This window comes from Chiloscyllium punctatum, chromosome 18 (assembly GCF_047496795.1).
Source record: "Chiloscyllium punctatum isolate Juve2018m chromosome 18, sChiPun1.3, whole genome shotgun sequence".
Classification (NCBI taxonomy): domain Eukaryota; kingdom Metazoa; phylum Chordata; class Chondrichthyes; order Orectolobiformes; family Hemiscylliidae; genus Chiloscyllium; species Chiloscyllium punctatum.
The window spans coordinates 58,515,646-58,525,201 of NC_092756.1; positions in this window are offsets into that span (position 1 = coordinate 58,515,646).

Genomic DNA, 9,556 nt, shown 5'->3' on the forward strand with positions numbered 1-9,556 from the left:
CATGGGATAGAGGGAAATTTGGCCAATTGGATAGAAAACTGGCTAACCGGTCGAAGTCAGAGAGTGGTGGTAGATGGTAAATATTCAGCATGGAGTCCAGTTACAAGTGGAGTTCCGCAGGGATCAGTTCTGGGCCCTCTGCTGTTTGTAATTTTTATTAATGACTTAGATGAGGGAGTCGAAGGGTGGGTCAGTAAATTTGCAGATGATACAAAGATAGGTGGAGTTGTGGACAGTGAGGAGGGCTGTTGTCGGCTGCAGAGGGACTTAGATATGATGCAGAGCTGGGCTGAGGAGTGGCAGATGGAGTTCAACCCTGCCAAGTGTGAAGTTGTCCATTTTGGAAGAACAAATAAGAATGCGGAATACAGGGTTAATGGTAGGGTTCTTGGTCAGGTGGAGGAACAGAGGGATCTTGGGGTCTATGTACATAGATCTTTGAAGGTTGCCACTCAGGTGGATAGAGTTTGTAAGAAGGCCTATGGAGTATTATCGTTCATTAGCAGAGGGATTGAATTCAAGAGTCGTGAGGTGATGTTGCAGCTGTACAGGACTTTGGTTAGGCCACATTTGGAGTACTGTGTGCAGTTCTGGTCGCCTCACTTTAGGAAAGATGTGGAAGCTTTGGAGAGGGTGCAGAGAAGATTTACCAGGATGTTGCCTGGAATGGAGAGTAGGTCATACGAGGATAGGTTGAGAGTTCTCGGCCTTTTCTCGTTGGAACGGCGAAGGATGAGGGGTGACTTGATAGAGGTTTATAAGATGATCAGAGGAATAGATAGAGTAGACAGTCAGAAACTTTTTCCCCGGGTACAACAGAGTGTTACAAGGGGACATAAATTTAAGGTGAAGGGTGGAAGGTATAGGGGAGATGTCAGGGGTGGGTTCTTCACCCAGAGAGTGGTGGGGGCATGGAATGCGCTGCCCGTGGGAGTGGTAGAGTCAGATTCATTGGCGACCTTTAAGCGGCATTTGGATAGGTACATGGATGGGTGCTTAATCTAGGATAGAAGTTCGGCACAACATCGTGGGCCGAAGGGCCTGTTCTGTGCTGTATTGTTCTATGTTCTATGTTCTATGTTCTAATACATTGGAAATCATGTTTTCAAGACCTGCCACGTGCACAATTTCCGAATTGAGCGGCTGTAACAACAGGATCCAGCGAACAGTCCCCCATGTTTGTCCTAATATTTCTCAAAAAGACTTCATTGAGTTATGATCAGTGCAAATGGTTGTCTCTGATACGTTGCTGTTAATATAAACACTGAAATGCTGTCATACCAACACAAAGCTCACAGTGTCTTTCTCAACTGTTGAATATTTCTACTACTGAACATTTAACTTCTTGGACGAATACCCAGAATGTCTCTCTGTCTTCTCGTCGTCTTCCTCCAGGACCCCAACACTGATATCCACTTCATTCGCAATTACATCCACCTTGAATGATTTTGCATGATCAAGTGTGTCTGATCGTGGGTACTGAATTTCAAATGCCTCAAATGCCTTCTGACAGTCCTCTGTCCACTGAAACTTCTCGCCGTTCTTTCACAATTCAATGAGTGGAGCAGTAACACTTTGAAATGAGGCACAAACATTCGATTAAATCGACTTAAACCCAGGAACTGCTCCTTTTGTTAACAGAATGCGAAATTCCCCAATTACAATCACGGTTAAATCTCATGGCAGCATTTTTCTATGTCCAATACCATGGCCAAGGAAGGTGAATTTTGCTTTGGCAAATTCACTTTTCGCTAGGTTTACCATCAAGCCTGCCTTCCGAAGTCGATTGAACAAGTCTGATAGATGCTGTAGTGTTCCTTACATGAGTCAGTAAAAATCACAAGGTCATCGATGTCAACCACAGGTTGGATAATCCGGCAACGTATTGGTTAGTCCCTGAAATGTGGCCGGCACTTATTTCATACCAAATGTAAATTGCTTGTCCCACATTTTCAACATAGTCTTCCAACCGTGGAACTGGGTATACATCAACTTTTTTAACTGCATTGACGTTACGATAGTCCACACATAATCGTTGGGTACCATTTGGCTGGCACCATGACTATGGGTGATTTCCAGTCACTGTAACGCACATTGATTATGTCATCTTAGAGTTTGCATTCAATTTTATTCAGAGCCTGTGCCAACGTTATAGAGGATTATGCCTGTAAAGATGTTGTTTAATCATAACGACATCTCCTATAGCTACATAGTGCACAATTAGGTGATTACTTCCAAGTTAATATCTTCGTAATTCCACATGTGATAGTAATGCCTCTTTATGATCATTTTAATTTTTCTCATGAAGGTAAATCAATAAGTCATCCCAATTTTAGACAAGTGCCTCATTGTCCACTTTAATTTGAGGAATGTCTGATTCAGAATCTTCTGAACTTGGTTCTTACTTCTGTGCCGTATTCATTAACACCTTGCCCTCTAGCTTTCCTTCCCCATCAAAGTACATTTTGAGCATATTCACATGAGATACGCTGTGAGATTTCTTTCTTTCAGGAGTCCCTATCAAGTAGTTATCCTCACTCTATATCCGTTGTATATGATAAGGTACACAAACCTTGCTTTTCAAGGTTCACCTCCAACTGGGAGTAACAGGAATACCTTATCCCCGATCGCAAAATTGCATTTTTTTGATTTCCTGTCCGCTTCCTGTTTTATTGCATGCTGCAATTCTTTTAAATGCTGTCCAGCGAACTGCCCAGCACTATTAATCGTTCCCTAAAGGTTGAGACCTAGTCCATATGTGTGACCTTTGAATTCTGATTTACTATTTTCTCCTTAATCAATATTAATGGTTCCCTTACTTAATGCCCAAAAAATAATTCAAATGGATTGAATTTGCTCTGTTAATTTGGTGCATCTCTGATCACAAAAAGCACAAATGGAATTTCCTTACCCGAATCATCTGAATAATCCTGATCTTAAACCCTCAATTGGTCTTTAATGTATAATGTCACCTTTCTAGCGCTCCCTGCAATTTTGGATGGTATGCAGTCGATTTGAATTACTTTATTCTTCTACCATGATAGTGAATAAATTAGATGTGAAGTTTGAACCTTGACCTCACTCTTTCTCTATTGGTAGTCCGTGTCAAGTTTTTAAATAGAGTAAATCCTTTGCAATTCTTTTAGCTGTGATACTGCATCTTGGGATGGCCTCTGGAAATCTAGTCGATACATCCAGTATTGTTAACAAATACTGGTGCCCACCTTTTGTTTGAGTTCGGGGACCTAGCCAATCAATTAAGACTCTTGTAAAAGGTACTTCAAATGCAGGAATAGTTAAGAAAGGCGCAGGTTTTATTATCGCTTGTATTTTCTCCAATTAAATGACATGTATGACATGTCTGGAAAAATTCAACTACATTCTGTTGCAGTCCAGGCCAGTAAGTGTCTCTGTGTTTCAGCCTGTGTTTTCTTCACTCCTAAATGACTTCTAGATGGTAGCTCACGCGCCATTCACATCACCTCTTTTCTGTATCCCATTGGCAATACGATTTGATGAACTTCTGCCCAATTATCATCTCCTTGAGTCTGTGATAGTCTCGAATTTCCTCACTTGGACATCGTTTTTAGGGTAATAACACTCAGGGATATATTCAAAATTCCTAACGTATGTGCTTTTTGATAAAACCGCTTTAACCTTTTATCTTTTTGCTGTAACTCAATTACTTTAAATGAACTAAATTATTTGCAAGATGCCCTGTTTCCTCAATAGTTTTTTTTTCACAACTATGTGATGGAAGAAAGTCTCTGTAAATGCCACTTCAACTTCCTTATCGTTACATTTTTGATATCACCTGTTTCAACTGGTCACATTGGGGCTTCGTTACCCACACTCAGGAAACTTCCAGGATAAGACTCCTGCATTACTTAGTTGCCTGCGTCTCCACTGGCTTTTCAACCAGAGTAGGCAGTCCTCCTACCGCTGAGTCAGCTGTATTTTTTGCAAAGGTAGATTGTATTCCTGGAGCTGAGAGTTTGTCCAATACTTCTACCACAATTTCTCCACACTTTTCTGGACACTTTATCCTCACATTACATAATTATGGGCTTTTTGTCTCAAGGTGAATTCCCTTTAGCAGTACCTTTTCTGGAAATAGTCTTTCTGGAGTATATATGTTCTGATCTTTCAGCATCACGGACTAAAAGGATCCTGAGTCCCTTAATATTGCATCTTCTTTACATGCTCTCTGTCTGTAAACTTTTCCTTTGCAGGTATAATTTCTAAACAGATCTGCCACTTCCTCTTTAACAAACCTCTGATCAGCTTATACACTCTGATGCAGCTTTCTAGCTTCCACTGTGCTTTCTGTTACCAGTCCAACAAAACTTCCAAGCTTATACTGTTTTTCGGCATCTGTATGTTTTTTTTTCGTGAACCCACCAACACAGAGATTTCATGTGACCTAATTTATTGCAATGAAAGCACCGGACCTTTTCAACTTCTTTGTTTCTTTCAGGTGTTTCCTTTTTAGCCTGTGCGAAGCTACCCTTATGAGCTTCTTCGAGATGTACATTTCCCTCCCATGTGAGGATTTCTCTTTGCCCCAGTTTCTATCCCTCATGGACTGAAATTGATTCTAGAAGCCAAATCATGTTTTATGGACCAATTCATAATCATCAGCCAATTATGCTGCCAGCCTTCCCGTTTTAACTCTCTGCTCTTCCAAATGTGTTTGCACTATGTCAGGCAGTGAAGCTTTGAGTTCCTCCAAAGTATTGTCTCTCCCAGAGCATTGTAAAGCTCTTTTCCAGCTTTCAAAATACTTTGTTTGATCCTTTAAAACTCAATATATGTTTGACCAGAATCCTTCCTTATATTCCTGAAACGTTGTCTGTCAAATTCTGGAACAAGCTCATATGCAATTTCTTTACCTCCCCATACACCCCAGATCCCTCATCTGATAGTGTTGTGTTGCGACTACTTGCCGAACTCAACCTACAAGTTTTGTTTGGATCAACAAAACCCATATGGTCACTGGCCACTGCAATTGTTTAGCCACTTTTTCAAATGAAATGGAAAAGGTTTCCATATCCTACTCTTCAAATTTAGGCAAGGAGTGAATATATTTAAACGTTTCTCACCAGGTTCTTGACTATCATGGTTTTGCTCATCCTCACTCTGTTCTTCACTAAGCTCACCTTCAGCCTTCATCCCCATCATTTTAAGTTGAATTTCCATCCTAAGTGTCTATCTCTGAAGCACAAACCCTCTGTATTTTTCTTTCTCTCCTGCTAAGGACATTCATTGTTTTTGCTTTCCTCTGCGAAACCTATTCGTTCTCTTTCTTTCTCATGTGATTTTAGCCGTAAGTTAAACTGCTTCATTTTCGCTTTTAACTCAAGCTGCGTCATTTGAAATTGATGATTGCTCGTCTCTACAGATCCTGATGGAGTTTCCAGCAATTTGGAATGCTGAGCGACTGCTGCAATCATCTCATCTTTCCTCACGTTAGGAGGTAGCTTCAGCGCAAGCTTGCCCACTATTTCCCGCAGCTTGGACTTATGTGCATTCTGTTAAAAACCCCAAGGTCACTTCTTCCACCTCCAAACCATCCTTGGCTCCTGCAAGAGCCATTGCTATCTGAAGCTCAGTGTCCCCACCAAATCAACACACGGAATAGGAGACACTAATACTTGCCACTCGCTGCCTAAATCCCGCAAATGCCCCCCATTCTGTTATAGAACAAGCCCGACCCCACAGAACTAGCCCAGACGGTAACATTGTTATTTCTTAAAAGTTGATGTAGAGTGGATCTTCCTTGACTGAATTAGCTGGTCAGACTGCCGAGTTTTAAACAAATAGCATTTATTTAACAAATTACCGAAGGAAACACACGAAACCAAAAATAGAATACCTGAATAACTAATCCTATACAAACACGACAGGCTATCCAGACTTTTGGATCATGTTACGAATACTTGCATCAATCCCAATAAGCAAACCCCTCAGCACCAAGAGTAAAACTGACACAAAGGCTTACAGGTTATAAGGTCAGAAGGACAAAAGGAGGGGGAGAGCGTCCAGTTCCAACAGTGACCCTGACTTAACTAACCCCAGAACTGGTCAGACCTGTCCAGTTAAAGAGTTGGCCACGTCCACTTGATTATACAAGTTTCTTATTAAAGTAGAGAAAGCCTTCTGGCTGAGACATTACCTGTGGTTTATAAACAAAAGGATCCCAATGTAACTTTCAAGGTTCAGACATATTGGAATCTTGGTTCATTTAGACCCTCTTTTAAAAAATTAAAGACAACATAACCTTGTAAAAGGTTTTGTGACAACATGACACGTATGGCTTTGAAATGAATCAATAAATGTAAGTCTTACTGCTTTGAAGCCAACAAAGTGCGTTCAAGTGTTTGTGAGTTTAAATAAAACAAAGCTGAATCGCATTGTGTGTTGAAGGTTCAACATTGTTTTATTAGAGCAACGAAAAGAATGTCCAGACAGATCCACACTTCCTGTGAATGGTCAGGGCAAATATTCCCATTGAGAATTAATAGGCTGGCGTCTGGTCGAGTTGAGGAGAGATCAGCACTCTAACTACATCTACATTGCGTATTTTCTGGGTGGCTGTGTTGGGGGGGACGGAATTCAGGTGGTTACAGCATTGCAAACAGACAACACAGCAGAATCATCTCGCCTGCGATAAGGAAACATCCGTCATTCTCCCTCAAAACTAACTTCACGAGAGCAATTGGTGATGGGAAATGTGATCAATAGTCAGCGATGTCAACATTCAATCAAGTCCAGTTGTTATTTGTACCATACTGAAAGGTGTTAACTGGATCTGTTTGTTCAGTGACTGTGATTGATGTCAGTCTCCATGGATCCTAATGATGTCGCTGGATGGTTTCCCTTTTTTATTAGTAAGAGGCTTCTTGCAATGATTTATCCCATTGTAACAGCAGATGCATCACCTGCAACACGAACACGAATCAGCAATTGCAGAGGCAGGGAGAGGAGAGGTCAGAATCTGAGAGTAGACTGGAATGTTCTAACAATGGAGCAGAACCTGAGAACAGTAGACTGGAATGTTCCAACAATGGTTCAGAATCTGGGAACAGTAGACTCGAATGCTGCACCAATGGCTCAAAATCTGAGAACCCTACGATGGAATGCTGCAACAATGGACAGGAATTTATCCTGGGGACTTTTCTATGTTTCCTGGAACAGATTACCATTTCAGATATATGGTGTACTGCTCATTATTCAGGCTGGTTACTATCCCATGCTTGCTATTGTTGGTGTTCCTGGTAAGTCTCCGCATCTCTATATACTTATTAATCCCATAAGCCATGGTGAACTTCAGTGCTATTTCTGTTACCTATATTTGGCAAAGTTGGAAAAGACTGACTTCAGTTTCAAATGCAAATCTATTCATTACCACAAATTTCAAAACCGCGCACACCCCCGCCCTCACACACATCTGAGGACAAGACAGTTCGCAATCCGGAAGTACCTATTTGCCCTGAATTGATTTATGTCTTCACACTCGCTCCATCACCAAACAGACCCACTACCAGCTCCATGGTATCCCCATTCCCCAGCTTGACATTTGTGCAGTTGGTAAATTCACCATTTTATTTGCCTTGGAAAATTTCAGACTTTATGTTTCCAGCTCTCTTCTAATCACTCTTTCCCTTACAATGTTTCCATCATGCCCTTGTTCTTGTCTATGAAGTAAATTCATGTCAGGGACACTGTCTCCGAATAATAATGTCGCTGGCCACGTTATTCAGTGGTCCAAGTTACGACACTAAAGACATTGTTTCAAATCCTATCTCAGATGATGAGAGAACTTAAACTCAAATAACAGGAACTGGAAATAAAAGCGAATGTCACGAATATAACCCCACTAGCATGTTGTCGATAAGTTAATCTATTTCACTGATGTCCTTTGGTAAAGAAATATAACATTTGGACCTGGTCTGGATAAAGACGACGTCAGGTCCATAGCAATGTGCTTTGCTCTATACTGCCTTAAGGAATGGCCTCACAGTAAAGAGCATTTAGTGAGGGCAACAAACGGTGCCCTTAACAGCGATGCTCTCTAGTGACAACTATAAACGTTGTGAAAATAAAGAATGATGTGCGAGATCAGGCGAATGAGGAAGTGCCAGAGAAACTGAGCAGATTTGGCAGCCTCGGATGGAGAGAAAAATAGAATTGACATTTCGAGTCCGATGACCATCCATCAGAACTACACACAACTGGGAAATAGTGTGATTGATGTTGGTGTCAGGGATGTCTGTTGTGAAGGGGAGAAGGAGGGAGTTGAACAGATAGCGAAAGAGAGAGATAGAGAGAAAGAAGCAAATAGAGGGATTGTTTATGACCAGCTGGAATGGGAATAAACATCAAGATTAATCTTATTTATTTTTCTCCTGTTGCCATATTAACTAATGCCCTGTCCATGTATGGTATACGCCAAAGTCGCGGTTTGAAGTGAGTTATGTCCCTTTGTCTCCCTTTCCTAAGAATAATCATCTTTTTAAAAAATCACTAATGGGATATTGGGACAGCATGTAATTGTCTTTCCACATTGTCCTTGAGAAGCTGTTGGTGAGCTGCCTTCCTGACTACTGCAGTCTGTGGGCTGTCAGCATTCAATGCTTAGTTCAGTCTGGATTAATTTCTTTGAGACTTTATGAGTGATTTCACTGAGTGGTTGGGCATGGACATTTCAAACGGCTGCCGAGAGTTAACAACATTGCTATGCGTCTCGAGTCATATGTAAGCCCGATCAGGTGAAGGTGATAGATTTTATTCCTTGAAGGGCATCAGTGTGCAGGTAGGTTTTTTCTGACAATCGTTTCATTGTTTCTTACTTCGTGATATTTTATTGAACTCAAATTCCAATATTTGCTGTGGTGGGAATTGAATCTGTGCTCTGGGTCATTACCTGGGTCGCTGCAGTAGTTATCTGGAGATAATACAACTCGACGATCACTTCCTCAGCATCTCCAAACATCTAGCAATAGCAGTAGTGATGTTGCTGTTGGCCTGGCTGTTCTGGAAGCATCGCGTTTCGCAAGGCAAAGAAACGATTTGGCAAAACATACCATCCTTCTCATTTTGTATTTATGAGAAGGTGAGATGATGGGAAGTGCTCTTGGTGAAACGGAGCTGAATGCCCTTGGTCATGAGTCACTGACAGAACTCATACAGAGCATCAAGTAATCACCACAGTATATTGTATAATGTCCTTCATTGAAAAATGATTCAAATATAGGCGTGAAGACACCTCCCTGCAGTTGTAGAGAGATATTGAGACATCATGTGGGGCACTGTGAACAGATTTTCTCTCCATTATAAGGAATGATCTCCTTGCCATAGTGAGATAGTGTAAAGGAGCTTGACCAGGATAATCCGTGCAGTGATGGTACCACGAGGAGAGTGTGAAGGAAATGAGTGTTTAATCTGTAATGCTGCAAAAGGTTAAAAAGTGATTGCAATAAAACTTGAGCGTTTTGAACCAGGACTCATTATTCCCATAACAAAACAATGATAGCGTTAAATATAACGTGTTTAC